We start from the raw sequence: 18,191 nt of genomic DNA, 5'->3' as shown, positions 1-18,191 counted from the left end.
TCATGTCAGAAGACACCCTTAAGTCTCTTTTGCCTGTGCCACTCTACTGTGAATTTAATCATCTTTAGAATCTTTGAAATTCAGTGGAAGTTAGGGTGGGAAGGGGATAGACTGAGGAAGGATAGAGAAGGGGATGGGAGCTGGTAAAGCTTGAGCTAAAGGAAGAACCCAAGAGAAGAAAAATGGAGGTGCTCCAGAGGAAAATTTGTCTACTTTCCCAGTCTTTTCCTGGGCCTGTGCTGTGGACCATGCCTATCATAACTGACTTCAGAGGGAGGTAATCAGCACAGGGATGTTCATACAGTCATTCATTCTTTCAGAAATAAAATGTGTATTGAGCTCTTTATGTGCCAGTTCCATGCCTAGTAGCCAAGGACACAGATGTGTAGGGGATACATTTGCCCACATGGGGCGTTCATTCTAGTAGAAATTTGGAGTTCATTTACTTGTTTATATTTTGGTTAGATTACAGAAAGATTTTAATTAATCTTTTGGTTAAAATAAATACAGTGAGAGGAAAGCGGCTGTGGCTCAATCGAATGGGCTCCCGTCTACCAAAAGGGAGGCCCTGGGTTCATGTCTCAGGGCCTCCTTGTGAAGACATGACCATGGAGACCTGACAGCCTGCGCCCACGGAGAGCTTACGGCCTGCGCCCGAGGGCAGCTGGCGTGGCAAGATGACGCAACAAAGGGAGACAAGCAGACACAGAAGAACGTGCAGTGAATGGACTCAGAGAATAGACAGCAAACAAGCCGCAAGGGGGAGAGAGGATAAATAAAATAAAAACCAAATCTTTAAAACAAATAAAATTTAAAAAAATAAATACAGTGAGAAAAAGGTTAAAAAGTGGCAATTTGCTATTCATTCCTTTGTTCAGCAAATATTCTTGGTGGGCATTGGATCTGAGAATATAAATTCCACATGATTCATTTGCATGTGAAAAAATAAGATATTTATCAGATATTAATAATAGTAAAACTTCTGTAATAATTCCTGTGTGCCAGGCACTGTTCTGCATTCTGTAGCATTCATAACTCATTTTCTCCTCATAACAACATTGTCATTTTCCCCATTATGAGGTTAAATAACTTGCCCATGGTTAGCAGCTAGTAAGTGGTGGAACCAGGATTTGAACCCCAGCCTGATGGCTTCAGAGTCCATGCTCTTAACCTCTAGACTATTCTAATTACAAAATATAGAGTGCCTACTCATCCTAGAAATTTTAGACCCAGAAGTTTCAGTTTCTTATTACTTCCCATCCACTGTTTCCCATGAATAATTAATCTGACATGCAATTTGGGAAATAGAGTTGTGGTAGATCTAAGAAAACAAATCTTTCCAGAGTTGCTGAACTTTTCCCTCTGGAGCTCCCTGAATGTGTGAAATAATGCAGAGACTCAGGAAAAGTGTTCCATTATGGAGCTTGGCAGACACTCTTGGTTGTCTTGACAGCATCCACCCTTTCCCTTCTAATTTCCAACTTCCTAGAGAATGGGTCCTTTTCCAGCATCCACCCTCCACTGCAAGATCATGTACTCCAGGAAGTCTGTCGTGGTGGTTTCATGCCCAGGTCCTATGATGGAAATGTGAGAAAACTCTGGCCTAGGAGTCATGAAGGAAGTATGCTGCCGACTAATGAAAAAAGTTTCCCTGCTTTTAAAGAGGGGTACACAGGAAGAGAAAGCCTCTTCTTCTGGAATTCACACTGTTTACAGTGATGTCTGTATCTGCAGCAGCCATGTTGTGACCATGAGGGGATGAGTCTGAGGACCAAACCAGCAGATTGAGAATGGCCAATCAGAAAGAGAGAGATTCCTGGACCCCTGGTCATATCTCTGAGCCACTGGATTAACCAATTCTGAAGCCATCTTAACTTTGAACTTTTTGTTCAGCGAGAAGGTAACTTGAAAAGTTGTTCTTATTGTTTAAACCATATAGTGTTAGGTTTTCTACTTATAACCTTAATTGAGTCAAAAAGTAAAAAACCACAAACCCTAAGAATTTTGTTTTTCAACCGTTCTCCGCACCCCCAATATAATTAACTTTCTGCTATCAGAATGTGTTTATCCCCTTTTCATTAAATCAGATCCTGTATATTTTGGGAAGGAGAAGCAGACATGTACATCTTTAAAACTTCCAAAGACATTTGAAAGGTTAGCAGCTATCTAAAGCCTATGATAAATGTCTAAATTCCTCAGCAGCATATTTCTGAGTTTGCAAATTCAGAGAAGAGAGACTTTAATAACGGCTGCTAAATCCCTCTTTTAAAATTGAATTTAAAGTAACATTTAAGGCTGTGTATATTGGCTGCAGATGCCTTCCCATATTCTTCCTGGGAGTTCCCCACCAACGGCATAAGAATGCCTCTCTATAATAAGGTAGCTTTTTTTTCTTTTTTAAATAGCTGCTTATTAAAGCAGTTTCTAATATTGGCCTGCTGTTCCATTGAATAAAGGAATTGGATTCTTTTGCACAAATTTGGGGATCTGGATTTATTTCTGAACTTTTCCTCAATGTTTTACAGAAACTTAAAATAACATTTCTCCCTTTTCCTTTAAACACTATACAACCACAAAACAGAATGTGAGGTACTAGTTTAGGGCTTTGGAACTGGCGTATATTGTGTTCAATTTTATTTTCCATGCTTAAATGAAGTTAGTTCCTTCCTTTTTCACTCTGGATGTAAGGGGGGGTGTGAATATTATTTTTATAACTGTGACTCATTGGTGGCCTGATCAAGCCTGTCTATGGGCATCAGGAGAAGTGGGACACTGGGAATTAAAAAAAAAAAAAAAAAGGAAAGGAGTGTCCCGGGAAAGCATTACAACTCTCGCCCCCTGGGAGTTACAGAAGAAGAGCCTTTATCTCTCTGGAACATCTTACAACTTTGGTCTATCTGAAAGGTGGGGGGGAGTGAAAAATGGATGGGTAGGTTGGGGTAACAACTTATGGAAGCTCAGATTTTGTTGGCAGCCTGGGGATGCCAACAAATATTTATATGTTTCATTTCAACTAAGTTAGTGTGGAAACTCACTGACTGTGACAGTTAAGACCATGTGTCAACTTGCCAGATAATGGTACACAGTTGTTTGGTCAAGCAAAAACTGGCTGAGTTGCACTGTGAGGACTCAAATCATCAGTGAGTCAATTCCATCTACAATCAGCTGAGGAGATTGTCTTCAGCAATGAGAGACGTCTTATCCAATCAGTTGAAAGCCTGAAAAGAAGTGATTTAGTCAGAAGAAAGAATTCCCATCAGAATTCTCTGTCTACTTCAGACAGACAGCTTCTCCTGGGGAAACTCATGGAGGACCTTCATCCGAGTTCCTGGTTTGCAGCCTGCTCTATGGAATTTGGACTCATGTACCCCATGGTCAGTATTATAAAATCTCACAGTATTTACAGATATCTCCTGTCCGTTCTGTTTTCCTAGAGAATGCTGACTAATACACTGACTTTCCTGGGAATTGAAAGATAGACTTCACTTACCCTCCCTTTCTGCATTGGAGAAGAGAAGAACTAAAAGAACTACCAAAAGATGAAGGTAGAATTAGAGAAGATTTCATTCACCCCCTTCATTCTGTAAAGAAGGAAAGTGAAACCCAGATCAAGGGCATGAGTTATCCAAGGTCCTACTGTGCATTGGTGTCAGAAAAGCCCTTGCAGTGGAGTGGTTAGTGCAGGGGTCCAAGTCTGGATCCCAGCCTTGCCACGACCTACCTTTGTGACCAGGGGCTGGTTTCAAACCCTCGCTAAACTCCAGTGTCCTCTTCTCTGATGTAGCTCCTTTCTCGCTAGCTTGCTATGAAGATCAAATGAAATAATCCCTCCAAAGTGCTGAGTGCCTGGCAAACAGTACATGCTCAATAAATAATGCATATAGTTTATATTAAGTCCAGACTCAGGCGCCAGCTTTGGAAAGTATGTTGCTGACTTAGCCCTATTCTTTCTCCCCTTTCTCTCAATCCTCCCGAATGCTCCATTTATTGGTTTTTGAGGCAGCAGAGAGTCTTCCAAGGAGGACAAGTAGACTTGAGACTTCAGTCTGGGAACTTCATACTGGAAGAGTAACAAATCAGTTTCTTTTTTCATCATTGAGGCATTAAGGCAAATGCCGCCATCTTGTGTTTTGCTAGATTGAGCTTGCCTGGGGGGTTTCTCTTCTGTTGTTAGCTTCATTTTCTCTCATCTTAGTTCCTTTCTAACTTGCCAGACAGAGGCTTAAGTGATGTGTGACTGGAGAATGCCGATGTTGGGGCACCGGGGTAGATGCTAATGGACGTGGTGAAAAGGCCAGGTAAGATATCACTCAATTTTGGTAGAGAAGACAAAGATCAGATTGTGAGGAGGTGGTGAGAGATCTCTACTTCATCGGAGTTGGAGTCTCCTGGGTATCAGATATCGTGTGACTGCCTCCACAAGTCTGCAAGCATTTGCCTCTTTCTTTCCACTACAGCCACTAAATAGGTTAAATAACAAAGGCGAGAGTCGTGTCTCAGGAGCCTAGGCCCCCAAGAAAGCACGGCTGTCACCCGACTCTCCTATTAAGCCATAATTCTGGTTTAGTTTGAGGCATGAGTGAGGGGATATGAAGGAATTATCAGAGAGCAGGACCTGGTGGAAATGAAATACTGTGAAGAGCTGATATGGGGCATCAACAGTGCACCGAACGCTGATCCTTGAACTCTCTGTTCTCCCCAGGGAGCAGGAATGCTTATGCTCACTTGACAAAGGGGCAGGAGGCCATGGGGCCTCACCCTGCTGGTCTCTGATGCTCCCCAATACCCTCTGCCTTCAGGGGAAATCCAAGCTCAGAAAAGCCACTTGTCCAAAGTTCCACAGCTCTTGGGCCCCTCTGCCTCCAGGGCCTTGCTCTCTACATCACACTTTTCTCTGGACATTTCCATAGGAATGCAATGGAGATGGAAGAGGAGCAATGTCTGAGTTGCTGGGTCAGGCAGATGAAGTGCCCAGGATAGTCCAGGAGAGGGCCAGAGGGCTTGAGAAGGAGTCAGGGCTGGAAGGAAAGACAAATACAATCCCTTCATCACTAGGCCCCCCGCCAGTCCTGACTCAGCTGCAGGTGTGTGTGGTGGAGGAAATCGGGGCTTTGGGAAGCCCAGAGGCTGAGTTGAAGAAAGAGCTCAGTCTTCAGCCCCAAACCACCCAGGGAGCATGCTCCATCCCGGCCCGGGGCTGGCATGAGGGATCTGAGGCCCTGCCGTCCCTTCCATCCAGGGTCCTTCAGACAGAAATGCTCCTCATGCGAGCTGTAGGTTTTATTTTATTCCCCACTTTGGAAGTGGAGGAAGAAAATGTTTTCTGTGGCTTTGGGAGTATCCTGGCTTTGGTGGGGCACCGTAAGCAGACTACTTTTAGCTGTAGCACTGCCAATGGGTAAACCTCATCTGAGCACAGTCAGAAAGCAGGAGAGAAGACTGCAGGAGTGAGTCCAGATGGCGGTTGGCAAGATGGGAAACTAGAGAACGGAGTGCCTCCATGATCAGTAGATGGTCAAGGGCACTGCTGTGGACAGGGCACTACTCAAGACACCTAGAAATTTCTTTTCTTCTATTATCTTTTCTTCTATTCTCCTCTGTCCTTTTCCTCCACTAGCATATTTAATAACCAAAGTTCAACATTATATATTTGTGGCGATCCATTAAATTAGATAGAGGCATATAAGGAAAATTTTAATAATCTGCTAATCCATCACCGTAAAGAAAACAGTGTTACCAGGATGATGGGTATCCTTTAAAGTTTTCATGACTCCAACCTTCACTGAAGTTTAATCTATTTAATAACACTGGAGCAATTAGGAATCTTAATACATCAATGCAAGTGAAATGCAATGAATTGTAAGACGTAAAGTTCTGACTGAATTTCTATGTCAAAGCCATCTTCTGCAATGATGATAGAAAAAAAAACTTTAGTCTTTCCTGGGGATCCCCACCTCTTCCCCCCACCCCATGTTTGTGTGATAGGGTAGGGGAGGTGAGGGAGTCACCTGATCCAGACAAAAGACAGCACTAGAGTCTATGTCCACTGCAGGATGACCTCTGGTTCTCCAAAACCAGCTGGCACTCGCGCAAGGCCCACGGGGTTCTGGATAAACGGCCAAAGTCTAAGGATGTCCTGCCCGCTCTGTTGTCTGCCAGACATGTCAGGGTTCAAAAGATTTCTGTCATTTACATTCTTATCTTGGAAAATTTCCTTGATGACATGCTCCAGAAAACCGAGAAATGAAAGAGAAAGAAAAACTTAAAAATTAGGAAACAATGGTATATTAGGACTGGTGGTTGGTGTTTTATCTGTTAAATATAGAGTAAGTTCTAAGCAATTCTGAATATGGTTGCAAAACAAAGCATATGCTACTTTTTTGAAAAAAATATTTATACAAATACTAATGTATTATAAAACAATACTCTTTGGAAACCCCAGATTATATTAATAAGGATTACTTAGGGAGAAGTAATGCTTGACTTTCATAATCACAGAAAAATAACACAAAAAATTTCCTTGGAAAATATAAAGGTAACCACTAGTAGATTAAGTACAAATGTTTGCCTTTCAAATCATTGGTGAAGAGTAAGGCAGACAAAACTTGATCCATTTATCAAAAGATAGAAAGTAAGGGATTAAAAAAAAGCCTAAAATAATGGGATATATGTATATAACTAGACTATATTTATATTTATCATTGTATATAAAATTCTGGTTAACAGAATTTGTATGCCAACTATGTATCAGACATTGTTAGAGGCATAATTTTTTTATTGATCCTTTATAGCAACCTTAGCAATATTATTGGTTCAATATTACAGATGAGTCAACAGAGACTCACAAAGATTATATAACTTTCTTGAGGTTACACAAATATAAGTGGAAGATCCAAGATCTGAACCTCAGCCTAACTGGCCCCCCAGACTTATTTTTAGTCACTGCACTGTCCCACCTCCATATGCAAATTGAGAGGAGGAAGACAAAATGTATTCATTGGGAATTCTCTGATTAAAAGTCAAAGACCTGGAATGAATTATTATACAAGATATGATATACTGCTTTTAAGAGGAATAGCTTTTAAATGACATGAAAAACACATTCACACATCATGTATTTGTCAGGTAAATATAAAGAGCACAAAAGTAGCAATGCTGATATAAATGTCATTCAAAAAATAGGATTAAAGGGAAACGGACTTGGCCCAGTGGTTAGGGCATCCGTCTACCACATGGGAGGTCCGCGGTTCAAACCCCGGGCCTCCTTGACCCGTGTGGAGCTGGTCCATGCGCAGTGCTGATGCGCGCAAGGAGTGCCCTGCCACACAGGGGTGTCCCCCGAGTAGGGGAGCCCTACGCGCAAGGAGTGCACCCATAAGGAGAGCCACCCAGCGCCGAAGAAAGTGCAGGCTGCCCAGGAACGGCGCCACCCACACTTCCCGTGCCGCTGACGACAACAGAGGCGGACAAAAAAACAAGATGCAGCAAATAGACACAGAGAACAGACAACAGGGGCGGGGGGGGGGGGGGATTAAATAAATAAATAAATCTTAAAAAAAAAATAGGATTAAAGACATTTGAAGAATTTTGCATTAATTAATGATATAATCCACAAGAAAGGTATCTTTATATGCTGAAAATTTCACAGCAAACTATAAAAAGTAAATATGGTAAGAAATACAATATGAGAAAAAAAGGTAACATGAAATGGACATGAAATTGTGAGAGATACTAGCACATTCAGCTCAGGTTTTGACAGATAAGATGGATCAATCAATCAGCGTAAATGTAAACAATGCACTTAATAATATTATACTAATACTTAAGTAAATGTTTATTTGTGTTATATACAATATATATTATATAAATGTTAACTATATTATTTTATATATGTTATAAATGCTTGTATATATTTGTAGCTAAAAATTAGTTACCATACTCCTTTTCATTTGTCTACACTAAGCTCACATATATTGGTGATATACCACACCAGAAATAAAATCTTAATAAATTTATAAAAGTGGTTATTATCTAAGCAACATTTTCTCACTGAAGTATAGTTGATCCATTAATTAATAATGATATTAAAATAAAATGTATAAAAAACAACTAGTAATAAAAAATAAGCTCTCACATATAAGTATTGGATATAAGAGGAAATAAAAAGTGCAATTAACATTTATTAGAAAATAATAAACATAAAATCACCATATTACTAAACATATGGTATGTAGCCAAAGACTTCTCAGAGGCCAAATTTATAATCTTAAATATTTCCCTTATGATCAATATAGAATAGAAATAACTGGACTAGGTATTTGCTTTAATTATTTAGGAAGACCAACAAAGAAAAACAGAAGGAAAGATACAATATAGCAAATACAGAAATCAAAGAACTGGAAAAACAAACAAATCCAATCAAGCCAATGACTAAATCCAAGAACCAATTGATGACTAAAATAATATAACATATGAAATTTGAAAAAACTATTAAAATGTTGGTTCCCAACCATTCTAGAGATTATTCTCATACTCACAACTCATTAAAGGCTCTCATTGTTTCTTCTTCAGATTAATTCAAGGGACTCCAATCTTCCCCCTTTAACCCAATTCACCAGAGCATTTCAAACCGGCCCCAAGATCTTGGCAAAGCTTCTACCTTCAGGGTAGAGATGGTCTCAGAAAAGATAGATCAATGTCTTTCCCCAAGATTAATGTCATCCTCTGTCATCTGGTCAAATGTGGCCCCATTACAGATGAGGGGCATTCACAAGGTATATGTGGTTACTTGACTCACCCAATTCCCTCTAACAAAATATATACTCAGTTTTTGGAAGATTGAGTCTGTGCCAGAAAATTGACCATCTTTGTTTACATCATCACTTTTCAACAGATTTGGCCTTTTATTCTTGTGCCATCACTGAAGTACAAAAGCAAGGGGGGTTCGGGGGAGGCAGGAAACTTAAGTTTGGATACAAAATTAAGAAAAAAATGTTCTCTTGACACCACAACCCTCCCTCCAAGTGATCCAAATAACTAACAGTGAATATATGTTAAATGTTTTTTGCTTCCCAGGTGAGATAAGCACTATTATCAGCCCCATTTTACATTTGAGGAAACTGAGGTTTAGAGAGGTTCAAGGAAGTTTTCCAAAGTCACCCCATGAAAGGCAGGAAGATTTAAACATAGGCAGTGTCCAGAACCCTCGAGCTTCCCTGGCCCTGTTTTACTATCCTGCTATAAGCAATAACAAAGGTGTAGAGACGACAGGGTTTCCCCCTTCCCACTGAAAGAAGAGTCACTTTGGCCTTGGCAGAGTAACAATGAGAACACCTCTGACCTTCTTCCCATGCCCTCCACTCCAGTTGGCTTCTCCCCACAAGAGGAGAAGACTTACTTGACTGATGAGCTATCCATTAGCTATCCATTAATCCATGTCCTCCTTTATTATCGACAATGAGCTAAAGGTTGGGGACACAGGCACCACTCCCTGTGCATCCCCTCCCTCTGGACTCTGTCTGTCTTCTGGGTTTGGAGAAGAAGCAGTTTGACTTGTGGCTTACTGGATAAACATCAGCCCTGCAAACCAGACCATCGGCCTTGGGTCTCAAGGTCTCAGCTTGGGGGAAGTAAAAGGAAGCTTATTTTGGCTTCAAATCCAAACTATTCTTGAGTTGAAATTTACAAGCAATTAAGTTGATGACCCCTGGTTAATTCTTGCGTCAATTGGTTCAGAACTCAGAAGGAAGAGGATGGGAGTTTTATCAATCTGAAACTACAACGAAGGGCATTATGATACACACATGCCACAGTTGGCTTCAACCCACGCTCTTGGCTATAAGAAATGAAATCTTGAGCCCCTTGCCTGACACTTTAAAAGCTGAGAACACAAACCTTAATAAAGGTTGGGGAACTACACTAAATAAAGTTTTGCTCTATCAGTGCACATGACAGCTACAATCTAGAGGGTTTCTCTCTGAAGTTTTGAGTAGGGCCAAGGCAGTGAAAACCCCTAGATTAAAAGGGAAATATTCCCACAGATCTCTCCTCAACAAATTCCTCTGTTCATATGGCAGTGCTCTATGCCAGCTTATTTTTGCATTGCTGCGTAACTCCCCCTGCCTTTGGCGTAGATGGGATACCCCAGGTTAAACATCTTTCAAGCCAGGCAGAGTTCCTTGAATTACAGGCAAAATAAATTGTATCCATGTTGTATATGAGACAAATACCCTTATAGAAGAATGAGACATTAAACTTCATATTAGGACCTGCATCAGTTAGGTCTCTAGGGCAACAGAATCAACAAGAGATATCTGTCAATAGTAACAGATTTTATCAGAGTTTCTCACACGACTGTGGGGATGCACAAGTCCAGGTTCACAAGTAGGCTGCAGCCAGAGGCTCCAATGAAAGTCCAATGAAGGTCCTTGGTGAGTTCTGGGAGACGTTGGCTGTCCAAAGATGAGCTGGGAAATTCTCACTCAATGCTGCAATCACTTCCCCTTTTAAGGCATTCGACTGATGAGATAAAGTGTCACTCATTCCTGATGGCAATCTCCCTGACTGATGTAATTGTAATCAGCTATCTATGATTTACCACTGCGCTAAAGTCAATGGTGACTAAAGTTCATAAATGTTCTTGTATTATAGTTAGCCCAGTGCTTGCTTGGCCAAACAACTGGGCACAATTACCTGACTGAGTTGGCACATTAGCCTAACCATCACAGCCCACCCCTTGTCAACTCAGCATCCATAACACATTACCTTAAACCATACTTAGTCTCTAAGTAAAAATACCAGCAGACATGCATATATATATATATTTCCGCCAGCAATGTTCAACTCTCTTGCGAACAACTGGAAACACATTAATTCCTTACAGAATAGGGTGCAAGTTCTTGTGTAATATTCACTCTTAATCTTGACACCCTCAAATTTTATGACATGAAACTGATACAACTTGTTATATGATAAGGGAAAAGTTTGGGGAAGAAGACAAAGAAAATTTTTTTTGTACATATACAATCAAAATCATAATGAAACAAGGAAGAAAGATTCGTGACTATTACAGTCCTTGTTTCTGTAATTGGTCATGTGTTCAAAGTTCATATTTATCACTGCCTTCTTCCACTACCCATTCCGTGTTTCTGTTACCCTCAGCAAGCACCAGCTGGCCATGGTTCTTTGCCTGTTGGGGTGACCCAAACTTTCATTCCTGGAGTTTCTGGGCCATTGTCAGTCCTGCTTAGATTAGGTTGCTTGAATTTTCCATTGACTTTAATCAAAGGGCATGGCAGTACTAGGAGATGCCATAGAGGATCTCCTGTATTCCAGGCAAACTCTACTTTACTCCCATTATGTAGATGCAGTCCTATTTCCCCTTGATAATCAGGATCAATCACCCCAGCCAGTGCAGTAATTCCCTTCTTGGCTTGTTGATTCAGAGGTAAGAGGAGCCCAAAGTGGCCAAGTGGCAGTCTTAAATTCCAGTCCAATGGAATTATTGTTGTTTCCCTGGTGGCAGAACTCCTCCTTTTGGGACTAAAACCTGCAAATCAGCAGAGTTTGAGGTTGCGGGGACAGGAAGTAAAAGTTTTCCTAGTGGGACATTAGGGGTAATAATGAGTGGTGCCACACCTATTTTCCCTCCTTGATTCCTGGACCCACGGATCTTGGTTATTGGAGAAACAGCACCGTAGAGTGGATGCTGATTTAGAGCATACACAGTCTCCTGGAGAACACTGCCCCAGCCCTGCAAGGTATTGCAACCTAGTTGACATCTTAATTGAGTCTTCAAAAGGCCATTCCACTGTTCTGTCAATCCAGCTGCTTCAGGATGATGGGCAACATGGTAAGACCAGTAATTCCATGGGTATGTGCCCATTCCTGCACATCATTTGCTGTGAAATATGTGCCTTCATCAGAAGCAATGCTGTGTGGAATGCCATGGTGTTAGATAAGACATTCGGTAAGTCTGCAGATGGTAGTTTCGGAAGAAGCATTGTGTGCAGGAAATGCAAACCCGTATTGGAGTATGTGTCTATTCCCCAGTTAAAACAAATCACTGCCCCTTTCATGGTGGAAGTGGTTCAATGTAGTCAACCTGTCACCAGTTAGCAGGCTGGTCAACTTGAGGAATGGTGCCATATTGGGGATTGAGTGTGGGTCTCTGCTGCTGACAGATTGGGCACTCAGCAGTGGCTGTAGCCAAGTCAGCCTTGGTGAGGGAAAGTTCATGTTGCTGAGCCCATGCAAAACCTCCATCCCTACCTCCATGGCCACTTTGTTCATGAGCCCATTGGGCAATGACATGAGTGGCTGGGGAGAAAGGCTGAGCATTAGCCACAGAGCAGGTCATCTTATCTACTTGATTATTAAAATCTTCCTCTGCTGGAGTCACCCTCTGGTGAGCATTCAGGTGGGACACAAATATTTTCATGTCTTTTGCCCACTCAAAAAGGTCTATCCACATGCCTCTTCCTCAGACTTCTTTGTCACCAATTTTCCAACCATGTTCCTTCCAATTCCCTGACCATCCAGCACACCATTGGCAACAGCCCATGAATCAGTGTACAAACACACCTCTGGCCATTTCTTCTTCCAAGCAAAATGAACAACCAGGTGCACTGTTTGAAGCCCTGCCCACTGGGAGGATTTGCCCTTACCACTATCCTTCAGGGATGACCCAGAAAGGGGATGTAGTGCTGCAGTTGTCCAGTTTTGGGTGGTACTTGCATATCATGCAGAATCATCTGTAAACCAGGCCCAAGTTTTCTCATCCTCAACTGATTGTAAGGGGCTCCCCAAGGGGTCAAAGCTGTGGGCTGGGAAAGAGAAGGTAACATGGCAGGGGTGGTGACCATGGGCATTTGGGCTACTTCTTCACGTAACTTACTTGTGCCTTCAGGGCCCACATGAGCCCTATCTCATATATACCACTTCTACTTTATTATGGAGTGCTGCTGTGTACACCCAATTTTATGGTTTGGTGGGTCAGACAATATTCAGCTCATGATATGCAACTCAGGTCTCAAAGTAATTTGATGGCCCATAGTTAATCGTTCAGTCTCTACTTGATGTGGGCTATGAATGGGATGTAGGCTATGAATGGGCTGTTCTCCCTTTGTAGATAGCCTAAGCAGTCTGTGTCCTGACTTGTGGGTATGGGATGGTAAAAGGCTGCAGTCCTGCCCTTGGTGACCATGGCAACGATTCCAGTCCTGGGAGGCAATTTAGCAATGCAAATGCTTTATATGGGAAACGGACTTTGGCCCAGTGGTTAGGGTGTCCGTCTACCACATGGGAGGTCCGCGGTTCAAGCCGTGGGCCTCCTTGACCCCTGTGGAGCTGGCCCATGCGCAGCGCTGATGCGCGCAAGGAGTGCCCTGCCATGCAGGGGTGTCCCCTGCGTAGGGGAGCCCCACGCGCAAGGAGTGCACCCGTAAGGAGAGCCGCCCAGCGCGAAGGAGGGAGCAGCCTGCCGAGGAATGGCGGCGCCCACACTTCCCATGCCACTGACGACAGCAGAAGCGGACAAAGAAACAAGACGCAGCAAAAAGACACAGAAAACAGACAACCAGGGGAGGGGAGGGGAATTAAATAAATAAAAAATAAATAAATAAATAAAATCTAAAAAAAAAAAATGCTATATACGTACCAGTCAGTCCAGGGAAACTCTGATGGTGGTGATGCCGAAGCCTAAGGAAACTTGGACTTGGCCTCGAATGGAAAGTAAAACATAGCCTGTGCATACATTCAAAATCATCTAATTCTGTATCCAAATGTGCCTAGTCTCTAGCAATCGAGTTAAGTGATATGGGCTTTGAATGTTAAGAAAAGATGTAAGACTAAATGTGTATTCAAAGTTGCATCCAGAGGGAAAGTGGGCAAGATGCTAATTCAAGTTCACATGAAATGTGGGTGATATGTTAATTCAAAACCTACCTGGTACTCAGGCAAACACTTAACTAACAAAGAAAGTAGTTTTCTTTGATAAAAGCACCATTTGACTCCCCACCCTGTATAAAAGGAACTTGAAAATCTCGTTTGAGGCTCGGGTTTGAAACAGAAAGCTCCCGAGTCCTGCCGGCCATCAATAAATCATTTTTCTTCCTCAAAATCATTCTTGAGTCCTGGCCTTTCTATCTGCAAATAATTGAACCTCTCTCAACTTCTACAACATACTAAGGCCCCGTATCAGGCCAAAAGCTGTTTCTCAAAAGGAGAGTAGCTTCTGCAGAGGATGGCAGGGCTTTGCTCCAAAATCCTAAGGGTCTGCATGGTGATTCTCCTATGGGGATGTGGTGGGAATCACCACCCCTGCATCCTTCAAATCCTCAATGGCAGCACTAATTTCTGCAGTCCCTCCAGGAATCCAGTGTTGCTTTTGATTTACTATTTTGCTAGGTAAGGGCAGTTCTAGTGGCTTCCACTTGGCCTTTCCAACCATAATAGCCCTCATTTCATAAGTCAGGAATCCAGTGTGGGAATTCTGTCGGTTACCAGTATGTCTAGTTCCATTCTGGAACTGGGGAAATAACCACAGAATGGGTCCAGGGACCCACTGTACCAACTGTGAGATGGACCTGACATAAAACTCCATTAATCACCTGACCGCCATAAGCTCCTACTCTGACTAGTGGACCACAGTGACGTTTGGGTCTCTTGAAATTAATGTCATTGTTCAGTGTCAGTGTCTAATAATTCCCCAAATGTCTGGTCATTTCCTTTTCCCCAGTGCATAGTTACTCTGGTAAAAGGCCATAGGTCTCCTTGGGGAAAGGTGGGGAGGAAGATTAACAGTATAAATTTTTGGCAGTTTAATAGGATCCTTCCCCAAGGGGACCTGGCCTTCTCCTCATTCAAGAGGCTCTGGGTCTGTAAACTGCCTCAGGTCTGGGAATTGGTTAAGGGGCTGTGATTCTCTGCATCTGTAATTTGAGTTAGGATTTTTTTTCACTTGACCTAGAACTCTTCTGTTTATACAGATCATTATTAGATTAGTAGACTGCCCATCTATTTCACTTCTAGGTACCCCATGATATATTAGCCAATGCCATAACTACGCAACTCAGACTATTTTGAGTGCTTTTTTGATTCCGCCTTTCATTGTGGTTGCCACGATCACCTTGTCTTTGGTGATTAACTGCTGATACTTGACTTTTACTGGACTGACATCCAATAATCCCCATAATGTTTAAAGTTCTAATTCCATTACAGTCCTCCCTACAGTAATATCTGGACTACAGAGAAGAGTAGCCTCAGAGCTCTTCAGGGAAGATGGAGTTAGTCTTACAAATTGATTCCTCACAGTGCTGGTTAAAGTTATGTCCTCTGGACATTCCTGGGGTGGTGAGCAGCTCTTAAATGGTAAAATCTATTCCAGCATTCCAATCTCTCTAAGCCTTTGAATTCCAATTCTACTGTATACCGGGGCAAATCTGACATCTCAACCTCAGACATACTAGGCCATCTTTTGGTCCATTTTCAGTCAGCCAACTAAACAAACTATTAGAGCCCTTTCTAACCCTTCGAGCTAAAGCATTGAATCCAGAATTTCTGCTTACTGGGCCCATATCAATAAATTCAGTCTGATCCAATTTTATATTCCTTTTACCCTTATCCAGTTCTTTCAGAGTATACCTTACTTCCTAATGGGTCGCACTTTGTATTTCACCTTTGGGGGCTTCTTGTGATTTTAGTCTAGTAATAGGTCTTGAAGACAAGAGAGGTGGTGAGAGTGGGTAAGGAGAAGGATTAGAAATGCTTTGCAAGCTACTGACCTCAGGGCATTCCCTTGCATTTTCTTCTGGTGAGGCAGGATTAATCTCTTCAGGCAGAGTTTGGAAGGCAGCTTCCTCAGGGCAGACTGGAGGCTCAGCAGTGCACGCTAGAGTTTGACTGGTACCTGCCTCAGGGTTGGGAGGAAATCTAGACTCCCTGGGGCAGACCGGAGGCTAGGTGATACAAGGTTGGCAAGGTGTGGTCCCCACAGGACAGGCCATGGCAGGTTTATCTGGTAAAGTCTCAGCAGAATTTAGTGTTCCAATGTCCCCACCATTATTATCATCATCCCATATGTCTTCATCCCAATTCTCTGGATTCTACCCTTTTCCAGTCAATGCCTTCACTTTAAATGCAGAAACCTTGCAGTGTTTAGATTTTAGTTTCCTTTTTAACTCCGCTACTCATACAATGAGAGTCTGAGTTTGGTTTTCAGATATTTCGAGTCTGTGGCTACAGGAGACAAGATTTTCTTTCAGAGCACACATAGAAACTTTCACATAATTTATGCAGTGTTTAAGTTTCAAATTTGAAGCCTTTAACTTATCTTTCTTTTGTAACAGTATCCAGAGTATCTAGGAGGAGCTAGCCAATATCATTATACCTTTTGACTTCACAAAACTCTGTTAAACACTCTGTTAAACTATGAAAATACTCTCACCCAGATCCTTGCTGCTTATAACCTTGGAAGTAGGGGAATCCAGGGATGATATTTTGCGTATCTCGATTGCCAACTCATGCCATGGACTGTTAGCAGCCTCTTTGTTATTGGAGAGGGAGTCATTAGTACCCGTGAGTCCATTAGAGTAGAAAGTCAATTACAAAACTCCTAGAAACACCTCAGACATCCCATGTTTAAGACTCTGTCCCCCAAGAACCACTCCCAGTACCAAGTTATATTAGTCAGGGTTCTCTAGGGAAACAAAATCAACAAGAGATATCTGTCAAGAGTAACAGATTTTATCAGTCTTTCACACCACCATGGGGATGCACAAGTCCTGGTTCCACAGGCAGGCTGTAACCAGGGCTCCAATGAAAGTCCAATGAAGGTCCTTGGTGAGTTCTCGGAGACGTTGGCTGTCCAAAGATGAGCTGGGAAATTCTCACTCAATGCTGCAATCACTTCCCCTTTTAAGGCATTCGACTGATTGGATAAAGTGTCACTCATTGCTGATGGCAATCTCCCTGATTGATGTAATTATAAACAGCTATCTATGATTCATCACTGCACTGAAGTCAATGGTGACTAAACTCCATAAATGCCCTTGTATAATAGTTAGCCCAGTACTTGCTTGATCAAACAACTGCGCACAATTACCTGGCTGAGTTGACGCATTAGGCTAACCATCACAGGACCCTTGTTTATAAACTTGGAGCATTATTAAATCATAATTTCAGTCCATTTTACTCAAAGAGATGGGTGAATCAGTGTTTAAAATTGGGCTTTGAAATTGGTTTAGCAAGAAACAGATAACTAAAATCAGGAAAGCTCAGTATAATTATCTACCTTGCTACATCTGACTCCTTTCACAGAAAAACATGAGCTTCCCTTAAGATGTGACCATCACATACAACACAACAGGTCTATTTTGTATGGAAACCTTGAAGAGGTGTGCACCTTATACACAGTGGCTAAATTGCCTGGTCAGCTGCTCTTAGCATCAGTGTTGCAAACAGATCTTGACAATTTTATGTTCTAGTTCAAGTTTATGACTCCATTAAAAATATTTAGAATTTTAAAACTTTAGAGACATGATTGTACCATGGGCTGTTATTCTAAAGAAGCATGTTGGAATTCACTGAGTGCAATTCTTTTTTTATTTTTCAAAGTTTCCTGTTCTTCTCTTTCAATAGCTCTCTTACTCCTTCTCTCCTTCCTTCCTCCCACCCCTCCTTCCTTTCTTCCTTCTTTCTCTCTCTTATATTTTCTTTTCTCTTCTTCTGTTTTTAAGCAAGGCACTTCATCCCTGTCATAAATTATAATGAAGGCAACAACGATCTTGAATTACTGTTCACATCCAGAATGTGCTGGAATGAAATCTCAGTTCAATCTAAGAGTAGCCCTCACATAATAAGAAAATTCACACCAGGCTTGGTTTTCAGGTTTCCAGCCTGGTTACTCCTCCCAGCTCCTCAGGAACTTCACCATGGAGGAAAGCCTTCCATTTCCCTGAAAGGCTTGTTTTTGTATATTTCTGACAACCTGATCTCTGACCCATAGCTCAAGACATTGACTGATGAAATAGGGTTCAAGTTAAATAAAGTTAACAGTTGTCTGACCTCTTGCTATGGAATTTTGTTTTCACTTGGTCCCTCTGCCAACAATAGAGAACTTGCTCCTCTAGTAAATGTCAGCTGATTAAACGTCTCTTTGGATAAATGGCCTCTTCTTTGATTTCTGAATTGTT

The sequence above is a fragment of the Dasypus novemcinctus genome, chromosome 7, assembly GCF_030445035.2.
Source record: "Dasypus novemcinctus isolate mDasNov1 chromosome 7, mDasNov1.1.hap2, whole genome shotgun sequence".
NCBI lineage: Eukaryota > Metazoa > Chordata > Mammalia > Cingulata > Dasypodidae > Dasypus > Dasypus novemcinctus.
Note: the sequence above shows the minus strand (reverse complement) of the source record.